General features: G+C 33.6%; 1 non-coding gene across 1 annotated transcript; it reads right to left on the reverse strand.

The window, feature by feature from the left end:
• Positions 1 to 5,957: 5,957 nt before the first annotated feature.
• On the reverse strand, positions 5,958 to 6,063 carry LOC122496470. Its single transcript, XR_006300821.1, has one exon. It is a non-coding gene; the product is annotated as a U6 spliceosomal RNA (small nuclear RNA).
• Between the last annotated feature and the right edge of the window lie 8,771 nt (positions 6,064 to 14,834).

Consider the following 14,834-nt stretch of genomic DNA (forward strand, 5'->3'; position numbering starts at 1 on the left):
ATAAGTGCTAGAAAGCAGCACATGGTGTTATGAGAACATATATGTTTTTAGTAACTGAAAATTTATGCTAGTGTTAAATCACCATCACATAAAATGAAGGTTACACGAAGCAGTAAAATGTTATGAATTATCAAGACCATTCATTGATCTTGATAGGAAGTAATGCTTTCCTTATTCTAATCAAGACATACTTATGCACACGTTTATGGCTCGTTGTGAGGACTTACACATGAACAGAGGTGACATGAGAAGGCCTGACAGAGAGTAAAAGCTTGGACATAGTTTTAATTCGCCACAATTTGAATTCATTCCCTAAGCCATATACCTGCCCATTACGAAAAAGTGGAAGACTTATTGACTGAAGGTGTTTCAGACCAACTGCTGACCAACCATTTGGTTACCTCCAAGCATGATAATCCAGGTACAACTCTTAGGATTCTAGCCTTAAAAATACAATGAGAAAAACAAAACAGAACAAACAAACGAAAAACACCAAAAAACATAAAGAAAGAAAGAAAGAAAGAAAGAGAGAGAGAGAGAGAGAGAGAGAGAGAGAGAGAGACTGTGAGTTCAGGGTTGCATACTTTGGTATAGGTATATACCACAAAATTAGGCCAGGCAAACCACTATACAAGAAAAAGCAACAATGACAACCTCTGACATGGTGAATCTGTTCAGAGTTGCTAGAATATAATACTGAAAATGTGTTTTTCAACCCACAATTATAAAATATGCAAAGAAGTAAGAAAGCACGACTCATGAGAAAGCAGTCAATAGAAACTTCCATGAAAGGACCACAATGCTGGTCTTAGCAGAAAAAGCCTTCAGTGTAGCTATATATATTCAAAGATCTAAAGGAAACCATATTTAAGAATTAGTCATTTAGGGGCACCTGGGTGGCCTAGTCAGTTAAGCGTCTGACTCTTGATATGAGCTCAGGTCATGATCTCATGGTTCATTAGATCAAGTCATACGTCAGACTCTGCACTGACAGCTTAGAACCTGTTTGGGATTCTGTCTCTCCCTCTCTTTCTGCCCCTCCTCCACTCTCACTCATTCTCTCAATAAATAAATAAACATTTTTAAAAAAGATTCAATTAGAAGACATATCAATTAATTTATCAAGTGAAGGAAAAAAACAAAAACTTTTTTTAAAAAAGGAGTGTTAGAGGAAAACAGGGACACTTTATAATCACCTGGCACATGTCAACAAATCAAGATGATAAAACAAGTATTAATCTATCATGTCTAACAATAAGCCGCAAAATATATGAAGCAAAAACAAAATTTAAGCAAGAAACAGATAAACATTCATAGTTGGAGATCTGAATACATCTTACTCAATTTATGCTACTGAAAAAATTATTACTCAAGCTCCATTAATCTGACCTATCTGAAATCATAGCAACCTTCTCCCCAACAATAACACAATGCATAGGATTTTTCGCAATGCATCTACGTTATCCAAGATAGACCATATGTTCACCTGCAATATGTTTAAAAGAACTGAAATCATTTAAGATGTTTTAAAAATGAAAGGAATTTAGAAATTAACAATAAATCAATATGGGAAATCCATTAATGTTGGGATCAACAAACATGTTAAACAAATAAGAAATCACAGGAGAAATCAGAAAATTTTTTGAGCTAAATAAAAGAAAAATAAACATATCCAAATTTATGGAATGTAGCTATAAAAGTCTTTACCTGAAATGTGTATCTTCAAACATACACATATACAGACACATATTAAATAAGAAGAATGGTCTGATATTAATTGCATAAGTCCCCAGCTTAATAAACTAAGAAAAGAAGGGGAATCCAAAGCCAATCAAGTAGAGGGGGAATATAAAAATTGGGGTAGAAATCATTAATGTAGAAAAGAACAACAGAGGTAACCAACAAAACCAAAATATAAGCAATGTTCAAAAACTTTTAGCTAGTGTGACCAAAAAATAAAAGAGAAGACACAAATTACAAAAGTGAAGCCTGGAAGAACATCACTATTGATAGTACAGAAAGTAAAAGGACTATAGTGAAATCCCCTGAACAACTTTATGGCAACAAATTATACAAATTCTATAAAATGGGGGAATGCTCATAAGACAAAATTTACCAAAACTTCATGAAGAAAAAATATAAAATATTAATAGACCTATGACCAATGAGGAAATATAATTCATAAATATGAGACTTCTCACAAGGGAAAGCCCAGACTCAAATGGCCATACTGGTTAATACCACCAACCATTTAAAGAAAACAAAACAATTCTTCACAAACTCTACCACAACAGACATGAGTAAACACTTCCCAATTCACTATGTGATCATAGGCTGATCAGATCAGACTCAGATATTACACAAAAATAAAACCACACATCAATGTCTCTTAGAAATATAGATCCCATAATCTCTACCAAATATTAACAACATAAATACAACAAAATATTTTTAAAAAGACTAAATTCACAGCCAATTTGGAATTACTCCAGCAATGATATGTTCATGTGACATTTGAAAATCAATCAGTGTCGGTCTGGGACTAGAGTGAGCTGAGTGCAGAGCTAAGCATGGTGATTTTGAACAAGTACCAAATCTTTCATGACCCAAGAGTAATCTCAAAGTTTGTGCCCAAGTGCTCCATCTAACTCACCCCAGCCTCTGCTCTGATCATTATTTTATATTTTATTAATAGAATAAAGAACAAACCCACATGATCATCCTGATAGATGTGAGACAAGGACTGGAGAAAATCCAACACCACATTAAAAAAAATTATTGGAGTGCCTGGATGGCTCAATTGGTTAAGCGCCCTACTTGATTTTGGCTCAGGTCATGATCTCACTGTCAGTTTGAGCCATGCCTTGGGCTCTTGCGCTGATAAAACGGAGCCTGCTTGGGATTCTCTCTCCATCTCTCTCTGCCCCTCCCCTCTTCACATTCTCTCTTCAAAACTAAATAAATAAACTTAAAAAAAATTGTCAGCAATCTAAGAATAGAAGGAAACTTCCTCAATAATCCAACCTGAAAAAGGGCATCTATAAAAATCCCACAGCTAAAATTATACAAAAACATTCTACTAGAATTGTAATTCAGTTTAGCAAGGCTACAGATCACAATATCAATATATAAAAAGCAATAATTTTTTTATACTATCAACAATCAGAAACTGAAATTCAAAACAATGCCACTTATTATAGCAATGCAAATATTCAATCTTGACATGATTCTGACAGAAAGATAACCAAGGACCTGTACACTAAAACTAGGAAACATTCTTGAGAGAATTTAAACAATTAATATTGTTAAGATATCAATTTTCCTAAAATGACCTAAAGATTCAATGCATTACAAATCATAGTTTTATTTATTTGGTTTTTTATTTTGTTAACAGGTTGATTAAAAAAGCCACATGGAAATGCAAAAGAACTAGAGTAGTCAAAATAACTTTGTGAAAGAACAAAGTCAGATGACTGGCAGTATTCGATTTCCATTTTAACCTCTGATCTTGGAATATCACCTATACTTCTTTATATATATATATATATATATATATATATATATATATATATATACACACACACACACATATATATATACACACACATATACACACACACACACACACATTCTCGGACAACCACTAATATATATATAGTATATAGTATATATTAGTGGTTGCCCGAGAATTTTCAATATATATTTACAACTAACCAATGTCGACTTTCAAATAACATTGTACCATTTCATGAGTAATGCAGATACCTTGTAATAGAGTATTCTCAATTCCTCCCTCCACTCCTTAGAAGACTGCCATCATTAATTTCATTATACATTACAATCACCTAATATATTTTTACCATTATTTGAAAAGTTATCTATTACAATAAAAATAGGAAAAATAACAACTTTAATTTTGTCTTCATTTACCTCTTTTGTGACAATCTTCCTTATCTTATATGGATCTGTGTTTCTGACCTATGTATTCTTCCTTCTCCCTAAAGAACTGTTAACATTTTCTGCAGGATAGGTCTGGTGGTGATGAATTCCTTTAGATTCTGGTTGTCTGAAAAAGTCTTTATTTCCCTTTCACTTTAAAAATAATTTAGGTATAAAAAGAATTTTAAGTTGGTGGGTTGTTGGGGGGGGCGTTGTTTGTTTTTAATTCTATCTTTAAATATTGCAGTTTTCATTCTGTCCTTGCAGTATGGTTTCTAATAAAAAGTCTATCATAATTCTTATCCATTTCCTCTTTAAGGAATGCTATTTTTTAAATCGGGTTTAAGATTTTCTTCATATCCATTGTTTTCTGCAGTTTGAATATGCGGTGTGTCTATGTATATTTCTTTGGATATCTATCCTGCTTAGGGTTCTCTGAGCTTCTTGAATCTATAGTTTGAATCTGCCATTCATTTTGGAATGTTCTCTGACATCATTATTCAAATATTTCTTCAGCAACATTTTGTCTTTCTTCTCCTTTTGATATGCCAATTATGTATGCTATATCTTGAGAAATTATTTCATGGTTCTTGAATACACTCTTCTGCTTTACATTCTCTTTTCTTGTTGCATTTCAGATGGGGTGTTTGTATGGACATATTTTCAAGCTCATTGATGCTTACCATGGCCATTTCAAGTCTGCTGATAAGCCCATCAAAGATATTTTTTTATTTGTGTGAAAGCATTTTTGGTTTATTGTGTTTCATTTTAGTTCTTTTTTGGAGTTACCATCTCTCTACTTACAGTAGCCATCTTCCCTGATTGCTGTCTACTTTTACTGATAGCAATTCTACCATATTAAGTCATAGTGATTTTAATTTTCCTATCAGGTGATCCAATCTCTGTGTCATAGCTGAGTCTGGTTTGATACTTGTTTTGTCTTCTCAAACTGTATTTTTTCTTACCTTTTTAACATGCCTTATAATTATTGTTGAAAACTGGACATATGAATTAAGAAAGAATAACCAAAATGATTTTGATGTGAGATTCATGTTAATCTGGCAAGAAGTTGGGCCATGTTTAATATTTGCTATAGTAATAGCTGTTAAGTTTCAGATTTCTCATGTCCTTTTTTTTTTTTTTGTCTCCCTTGATATTTTCGGGTATTTCTAAAAACTCCTTAAATACAGCCTGTGCTTGTGGCTCTTTTAGCCACAATTATATATTGAATTATAATTCAACGTTATTATTCTAGAGCCCTGTTGATGTGATGGTAAATTGTAGGTAATGGGTAGCAATTTGTAATCTTATTATTAAATCTCAGTGTTTTAGTCGAACTTTGTTCCTGGCTTGATCTTCCAAATGTTTCCTAGCTTTCTGCTTCCTCTTGCCTTATTTGAAACAGTTTGGCTAAGTAAACCTGCAGTTGTAAAACTGTCCTCCCTCCAGGTGGGATAAGGCTCTAATAAAGTCTTTTTCCCAGCAAGGTAGGCCTTTGTTTGGTAGAATTATCTAGATGTATTTCAAAATGGTTACATTTGTCTGCCATGCCAGGAATATGAGATCTTTCTTGTCTCTTCACTATTAAAATTTAGTGGGTTCCTGAGGGTGAAACCCACAAAACTATGGAGGCCCATCTAATACTGTATTTGCCAGCAGTCTCCCCATCTCATGCTAATCAACCCTCAGCCTTCAGCAATTCACCAAAGTTACCATTTAAGTTGTCCTACCAGTTGTTGACTCCAGTAGCTTCTGCTCTAGGTAAGCGTATCTCTGATGTAATTCTCTAGATCTGGCAATCTCTCCAGAATTTGGAGTGGTAATTTGCCATGGGAATCACAAATTCCTGATGAGTCCAAGAAAGTCACTGAATTTCAACTTATTCAACTTATTTTCTTGGTGTAAGTTCAGGAGTGATAATATCCAAGTTCTTGTCATGTTGTGATAAGACATGAAGCCGTAGATGAGTTTTTTAATAAAAAAAATCAATGTTTTATTTTTCAACTATTTTTTTATATTTTAGTATGAAATGCTTTACAGATTTTCATGTCATCTTGTGCAGGGGCTATGCTAATCTTCTCTATGTTGTTTCAGCTTTAGTATATGGGCTGCTGAAGCGAGCACTTGCTTTTTATTTTATATAACTATGTTGTTTGGGTGATCTGAGTTTAATGAGCCATTTGTAGTTGACTTTTTTATTTTTTAATGTTTATTTATTTTTTTGAGAGAGAGAGTGTGAGCAGGAGAGGGGCAGAGAGAGAGGGAGACACAGAATCCAAAGCAGGCTCCAGGCTCTGAGCTATCAGCACAGAGCCTGACTCAGGTCTTGAACTCATGAACTGAGAGATCATGACCTGAGCTGAAGTCAGATGCTAAACTGACTGAGCCACCCAGGCACCCCACTTATACTTGGCTTTATTTGATGAATGGATGAGGGGTCAGAGGAGGAATTTTCTGTGTTGACAAAAGTAGAGAAAAAAAGAAGGGAGGCTCATCAGATGAACAATTGGCTAAGATAGACTGAGGGGCTGGTGGACTTATTTTTCAAAGGAGAAACACTGAGGATGCAATTGGACATGCTCAGATTCAAAACCAAAGATGTGTAAAAAAGAGAAAATGAGGGGGTGATCTCTCTAGTTCTTTCAGTCCTGTAGAGTCATTCTAGCATCTGAGGGAGATTTGGGATCATAAAAGACTGCACCTTCTGCATTGATTCCATTTTCAGCAGAAATAGTGACAGAAGCAAAGTGCATTTACGTAGATTTTTATTGGAATTCATCAATAATACAGTCAGTAAAGGGGAGGAGAAAATAGCCATGGCAAAGTGATTACTGTTTCCAGATTTGGGGTTTTTTTGCATACATGGAAAATCTCCATTGACTGGAGATTAACCTAAATAGATGAATCAATGTGGGACTGATTTCCCATAACAGTAAACGAGCAGAGAGACAATAATATTTGTGCTAGAACTATTACTTAGACTTTGAAATACTTACAGGCTGGCATGACTTAGAAAAATTTAAATGACATATTTAAAATATTTTTTCAAGTTAACTTCTAAGTAGAATCCAGTTTTGCATTGATACGTAAATGTTAAAGCATAAGTCAAAAGAAAATGAAGTGCATTAAACTATTCTCAAATGAATGTATATGATATCGTTCTTAATTTTTTGTCTGAATTATCTAATATATACTCATAAGACCGAACTAAATGATATTTTTAATAGGAAATAGCCACACTTATTTTTTTAATATTCAGAATGTAAGCCTCCTGATGACATGTTGATTTTAACGAGTTAAATGACATTTTTATCCCACTGTCTCTAATCTTAAGAAAGGAAGCAAATTAAGAATGAAGGTGGGGACACCTGGGTGGCTCAGTCAGTTAAGCCTCCGACTTTGGCTCAGGTCATATCTCATGGTTCGTTCATTTGAGCCCTACACTGGGCTCTCTGCTGTCAGTGTAGAGCCTACTTTGGATTCTCTGTCTCACTCTCTCTCTCCTTGCACACATGTGAAAAATAAACATTTTTTGTAAAAAAGAATGAATATGGATACATAATTATGTCTGCCATTGTAGTAGGAAAATCAGTAAAATGCCAGGGGAATTTTTTTTCCCCTGCTTGTTATTAATTGCAAACTCTAATTAAATAATACCCGGAGAACTCTGAATTAATAACAGATGACTTTGCCCCTTAGAAGCCATAGATGGGCAAATATTGGTATAAATCAGAATTATAAAATTAAGTAAAAGACATGAAGACCTATTATTTTCATAAAAATGAAGGGTCAAAACACATTTTAAATATTCTTTTTCATCTATTTTGTCATTCTTTCCATTTTATCTCACATTTTGCCCTTTGCTTTCATAAAATGTTTTATGAAATATACAAGAATGTCTCAAATGCTTCGCTATTAGATGATTAAGGGTAAGATCCAATTAACTTGTTTCTTAGAGAAAAGACTTTCTCAATATTTCATTGCTTAACTGTGAATTTCATTGCAGATTTAAATACCAAATTTATTAAATTTGCTTCTGCCAATTTGACGAAAATCAAAAGAACAAATATTGCCTTATGTATATTATGTAGTCATTTTCAAGAAGAATATTGCCTATATTGAGCAAGAGCAATGACAAAGCTTAATATCCTTCTGTTTCTTTACACAAGATTTACTGTTCACTAAACAGAATAATTACCACAGCAATTGTTAAAACACAAATACACTCAACGCACATTAATGAAGCACAAAAGAAGGCAAAGGTATTGCTATTTATCTTTCTTAAGCTTTTCAATTTAAAAATATTCAATTCTCATAATTTAGAGAAAATATGCAATTAGTGAACTTTGTTTACCTTTGACAATCTAATTAACAGTGAAAGCGTATGGGGGATAAAAATCACTAACATTTATGCTAGATATCTGCTTATACTTCAAATAAAATTAAATCATTTATTAGGCCTTAGAGTCAGCTGCACTGAGAGTTAGATTTGAACTTTATCCCCAATTGTACAACCATTGTTAGGTCTTTGCACTCACTCCTTTTACTGCAAAATGACTAATAATGTAAAATTAGTCACTAATGGGAGTTAACAATATAAGTGGCCTTTTTAAATGAGCTCTTAGAAAGAAACCTTAATGCATTTCAATGCTTCATTGGAATTATTATTTTTTTTCAATTCCTTAAGTGGGTTGAGAAGTTTTGAAGATTTTCTGCAATGCATCCATTCTGAGGGGCAAAAAATGAATAACTGCTTTGTTATAGTTGCAAAAGTTAAATGAGTATAATTTTTATGTTTCTTCTGTAAAACAGTGACTCACCACTGTTGATAATTCATAAAATTCTGCCATTTGTATTATTTCTCATTGTGCTTCAATCCAGAAATATCAAACTATTGTGCAAGTACTAATAATTTATTAAACAGTCCAATTTAAAATTTCCTTAAAGTGTTAAGAGTAGACTGTAAGAATAATATATGTACTAGAGACAGTTGCAATATATCATCTTTCTAAATCTGTATAATTAAAAGTAAACAGTCTTAGAATCCCAGGTCTTAATATAGTGCACTGTATGGCCAGGTGCTAATGTAAGGAGGTAGATTTGTAGATAATGCAATGACATTTGACTCTGAATTGCAATTTTGAATATTACGTGTGATTTTGAAAAATACATAGTACATAGAAATAATATATATAACTCCTTGAGGAAAACTAGAGATGCACATTTGTTCAGCGATAATACCTGCTCAGATATTACTACTTGCCCCTCACTTCACATTAATGTTGAACAGTAGTAACTCATAGAAGAAAGTACACAATATACTCCTTACTTTGTATTTTCCTTAAAAGGTGCCATCTATGAATTCATTCATGAATGCAAATTACTATCCTTGGGATACAATTCTCTACAGACTTTTATGGATTTCCACAGGAATACACTTTCCCACAAGATAACTCTCATTATCCAAAGGAAATGCCTCTTTTTGATGGGGCACACTGAAGATGAAAGAGCGAGCTAACGTTTTTACTGATCATGTATCTTACAAGGTAACCTTGAAAAATCCTTATTATTTCCATTTTATAAATAACAAAAGTGAAAGAGAATTTAAGACATATCTTAAACATCTCAGAGATTAAAATTAATTCATATATAGGGGTGCCCGTGTGGCTCAGTTGATTAAGCGTCCAACTCTTGATTTCAGCTCAGGTCATGATCTCACGGTTCATGAGTTCAAGCCCCGCATCGGGCTCCATGCTGATAGGGTGGAGCCTGCTTTGGATTATCCCTCTCTCCTTCTCTCTCTGACCCTCCCCTGCTTGCACCCTCGCTCTCGCTCTCTCTCTCAAAATAAACTTTTTAAAGATTTTTTAAGATGAATTCAAATATAGTTCTGTCAAATCAGAAATTTCTGACCATTGTTTTTATTTTATTTTAGCACAGATTGATAGACTCCATGAATTCTAAATACCTACACAGTTTGAATTTATAATTCATAACATGCATCATTTTTATGACACAGAAATGATTTTATAAATTGCTAATTTACATTTCTATATTTATAGTGCAAATGTTATGTCTTAAGTGGATATATTTTATGTTCCTTTGTAAGAATTTGAGATTAGAATTAGAACACAGAGTCAGCTTGAAACTAAAGTGCTTTCCTAATACTTATCTTACTATTGAAATGTCTTTTATAAAAAAATACTGTAAAGTTGGATTTTCTTTAGTCCAGAATAATTCATTAGTCTGAAAAGTTTTTACTTAATTGTAAAGGAATTACAGAGATATGAGGGTATATCAATGTTTCATTAATCCTAGGATCTTGTCTTGATACACTAACTCAACCCAACAACATAAATGAAAAATATACTCCAGTAGGAGAAAAGAAACTCCCCCTAATTTTAATCTATGGACTGATATACAGATATTTTTTCTCTCTTTATGAGATAAAAGCGTATTATTTCCCCAGTAAATTTATATCTTCATATGTTTTGTGGTAGTTTGCATTATCTCTTCAAAATATTTGTTGGCTAACACACACACACACACACACACACACACACAAAATCTATGCAACTCTTTCAAAGGGAAGACTGTCCTTCCTACACATTGACTTCAGGTTTGTCATGTGGCTTGCTTGCTTTGTCCAATGGGATGTAAACTTTAAGAGCTATTATTTAGTTTGCCATTGTTATTTTCTCTTTACTTCAAAATGTCAAGGGTCTTGGGCGCCTTAGTGGCTTAGTGGGTTATGCCTCCAACTCTTGATTTCAGTTCAGGTCATGATCTCACAGTTCATGGGTCTGAGCCCCATATCAGGCTCTGTACTGACAGCATGGAGCCTGCTTGGGATTCCCTCTCTCACTCTTTCTCTCTCTAACTAGATAAACTTAAAAAAAACCGTAAAGGGTTCTAGATAGTAGTTGCTTCTTTACCATTTAAGTTCTGGAGTGAAAAGGACATGATGTGGAACTTATGCTGAATAAAAAAAAAAAAAAAAAAAAAAAAAAAAACAAACCTTGTTTAACAACAGGAATTAAACTTCTGCTGTTATAAAACCACTAAAACTTAATGTTCTTTTTTTTAAATAGTTGTATAACTTAGACTAGCAGATTTACAAAATACTGAATTTATCTTTATTTGACAGCACTTATTTTCATTCTTCTAGCATAGTTTGTCGACATACAGTAAAAACTTACTGTCCTCAATTGCTAACCAAGATAAGATTTATATATTTTCTTAAAATAATACACACACAAATAATTAAAAGCTAAAATACACTTACAGATTTGATGACAAATCTGGTTATACTTAGCCGCCTCTTATTTTACTTTGTTGGAATACCTCATGATAAAAAATAATTGACCACAAACTACATTATTCCCAATGTGCCACTGAATCTTAGAGAATTAGTACCTCTCCTTGATTTATGGTTCCAGTCTAATTTCACAGAGCTCTATCAGCAAACTCATTTTGACACTCTTGAGCTACAACTATAGCAATTCATTTACAACATTCCCCAAACAAATTTCAACTTCACTAACAGATTGTGCTTGGCTGAAGCTGTTGGTGATTTAAAATAGCTGGAATCCTAATGTAAGTTTATAATGAAATGTCTGACAAGACTCTAACATGGGAGTCTCCTAATGATTTTGTAATGTTTTGACAATCTTGAAAATATGTTTTAAAAAAAGCTAGCAAATGCAAGTTTTCCCTAAGCAAAATATCCCATCTGTTCAAAGAAAATCTTTCAAAATACCAAAAGCACTAACCACAGTATAGGAAGAAGTTGTATGATTTCATTTCTTTAAATAAATGATTCTTTGAAGAGATAAATAATAGGAATTGTAGAAACCTTTAAGAACTTAAGTTTATAATGCAACTGACTAGTAACCTTTAAAGGTAAGTGACTAAGGGAATTGTTAAAGATCCCTCAACTGTGGCAAAATGTGTCCTGAATGCTTTGATTAGAGGAGCTGAAAGGGGTATTTAAAACCTTATTAGTTTAAAGCACAAAGAAAAAAAGTGAGTTTTATACTAAATAGGATACCGAATGGGCTCCCTTTAGACCATTATTATGAACATTTATCATTTCTCGCTCCAGTTGAGGGAATTTTGATAATTCCCTCTATAAGTCACCTTTAAAGCTATTCTGCCAAGCTGATGAGGCCCCAATATTGATTTGAGTTGTCCACAGGTTAACTCAGATGATTGCAAATTACTCAGAGTTCCATGTTCTATTCTGAGCTTCCCATCTGTATAACCTCTACAGAAGGTTAAAATTAACACCTTTTTTGTACACAGAGATTTTTCCAGTTTACAAAGTTATATCACATACTCAATTCCATATAATAAATATGTACTTAGCTTCTCTTCTTCAAATATAATGAAACTGAGTCCCTAAGAGCTTAAATAATCCATATTGTTAAATTGTGTGAGAATTTTTAAAGCGGGTTCATTAAAATGCCCTCCCTCCCTCCCACTTTCCTCCCTTTCTTCCTTAATTCTTTCTTTCTATAGAAATAACTAAAGATTTTTTCTTATAATTATGCTTTTAGTTTTTTTAATGTTTGTTTATTTGAGAGTGAGACGTGCATGCACACGTGCGAGCTGGGAAGGGGCAGAGAGAGAGGGAGAGAGAGAGAATCCCAAGCAGGTTCGATGCTGTCAGCAAAGAGTCCCACGGGGGCTCAAACTCACGAACTATGAGATCATGACCTGAGCTGAAATCAAAAGTTGGACACACAACTGACTGAGCTACCCAGGCTCCCCATCTTATAATCTTGCTTTTAAAAGCCAGCAAATAAAGTTGTTCCTACTATCATAAATTACTAAAAGAAGTGTACAAAATTGTTAATTTAAATTTATGTTTAGCAATTAAGAATATTTTTATGTACACTTCATTTATTTTATTTTTTTTAATAATTTTTTTAACGTTTATTTATTTTTGAGACAGAGAGGGACAGAGCGTAAACGGGGGAGGCTCAGAGACAGGGAGACACAGAATCTGAAACAGGCTCCAGGCTCCGAGCTGTCAGCACAGAGCCCAACGCAGGGCCCAAACTCACGGACCGCGAGATCGTGACCTGAGCTAAAGTCAGCCGCCCAACCGACTGAGCCACCCAGGCGCCCCTGTACACTTCATTTAAATTAGACATGCTTATTAAAATTCAAAACAAATATTTCTCTTATTTATTAGGCTTCATTTCAGCCAACACATTTTAGGACTATATTTTTTTGCTTATGTTACATGTTCAGGGAAAATCACCTATGGATCTTATAGTCTATCAGTCCATGTTAGCAATTCCACTTTAGGAAACTTAAGTAGAAGCAAATACCATATTTCCATTGGTGGGTTTGTAAGTTTTGTTGATTCAGAGAGCAACACTTAATGTTCAAAGGTAGATTAACCCTGAACTGAATTCATCTTAAACTATAGTGCCTCTCACTTACCAAGGCCCCTTTCAAATTGTCATTTTTATAGCTAATTTTATAACTATGTGTTATTTTATTTTTAATGAGATTCCCCAAATTATAATAAATTTTAGGTTCCAAATGTGGATAATCTGTTAGTTATCATCTATATTAACACAAATTGAAAAGCTTCCCAGTAACTTTAAAATTTGTCACATGTGTGCCCTTTAATCTAAAATTGACATCAGTATTGAGACAGATTAAAGAGATTATTTCTAAAGGTTAGCAAAAAAAGGGGGGTGAGGGGTGACCATAAAATTTACAATCCAAAGCAGGTCACTTTTCAAAGGATCATATCTATCTCAGACAAACTAAATATATAATTTCTTGCACTCATCTAGAATGTTGATTTTCTGAAATTGTTTCTCTCAGTTTCCTAAGTTTCTTTGCACACAGGTATAGACAACTGCATTAAAAATTCAGCATTTAGTGGTATAAAGTAAGAGAAGAAAAGATTCAGGAGGGTCTGTGGATGTTTGCTTTGCTTTTTTTTTTTTTTTTTTTTTTGGCCAGATGTTTTCTAATATGTCAGGGTGTGTGAATTAAAGGTGTACTTGTCCTGTGTCTCTCATGGTTATGGAACTAGAATAAATAGAAGTCAAGAACTAAATTTGAGTTCAGTGTAAGGGAGAATTTCTCCTCCCTCTTCAGAACTAAAACTACCCAACAACAGAAAAATCTTTCTTGTGAAGCCATATGTGCTTTGTCACAGTAATACATTAACAGAAATAAAATGTCCCATTAAAAGATGAAAAAGGATGAAAAATCTGTGTCCACTGGGAAAAGTCATATATGAGTTCCATGATCTGCTGTAGATCATATAGAGGTTAATAGGTTTGGCTCCATAGTCAGACATACTAGATTTGGATTTTAACTTTCCCTAAAAAGTGCAGAATCTCTGAAAGAAAATATAAGTTAATGCCTAGAGACTACTTAGATCTTATTTGTCTTATTGCTAAGATGTCATTTAGAGCTAGAGCACAACACTTATCTACTCCAGAAATGATCATTTTTTATCTGAGAAGCAAAAGTGTTGAAGGTATAAAGCCTTTAGTTTGCCTTGTGCTGCAACAAGCTCACACACACAAACACAAAATCAGCTGGCTTAAGACATTAAGAAAATGTCTCACCTCACAAGCAAAGAAATGTAAAGCAAAGGATGGATCCAGAGAAATTACCTAATGTTAGATTCATAATCTCTTTCAAAAAGTCATGTACTTCTAAAGTCCCCCAGCACCATCTATCGGATGCTTGATCATGATGTCAGTTTACTCTGGGGAGGAATAGCCACGAACTTTTAATCTGTAGCATCAATAGTTACAAGTACCCAGCATAGCTCTTCACATTAAGGGAGGAAAGGCATGTCATGGAAATGGAAGACAACTTTAAGTCTTCACATTGCTCAAAGGTATTTTAAATTG

Source organism: Prionailurus bengalensis, chromosome A1, assembly GCF_016509475.1.
Source record: "Prionailurus bengalensis isolate Pbe53 chromosome A1, Fcat_Pben_1.1_paternal_pri, whole genome shotgun sequence".
Lineage (NCBI taxonomy): Eukaryota > Metazoa > Chordata > Mammalia > Carnivora > Felidae > Prionailurus > Prionailurus bengalensis.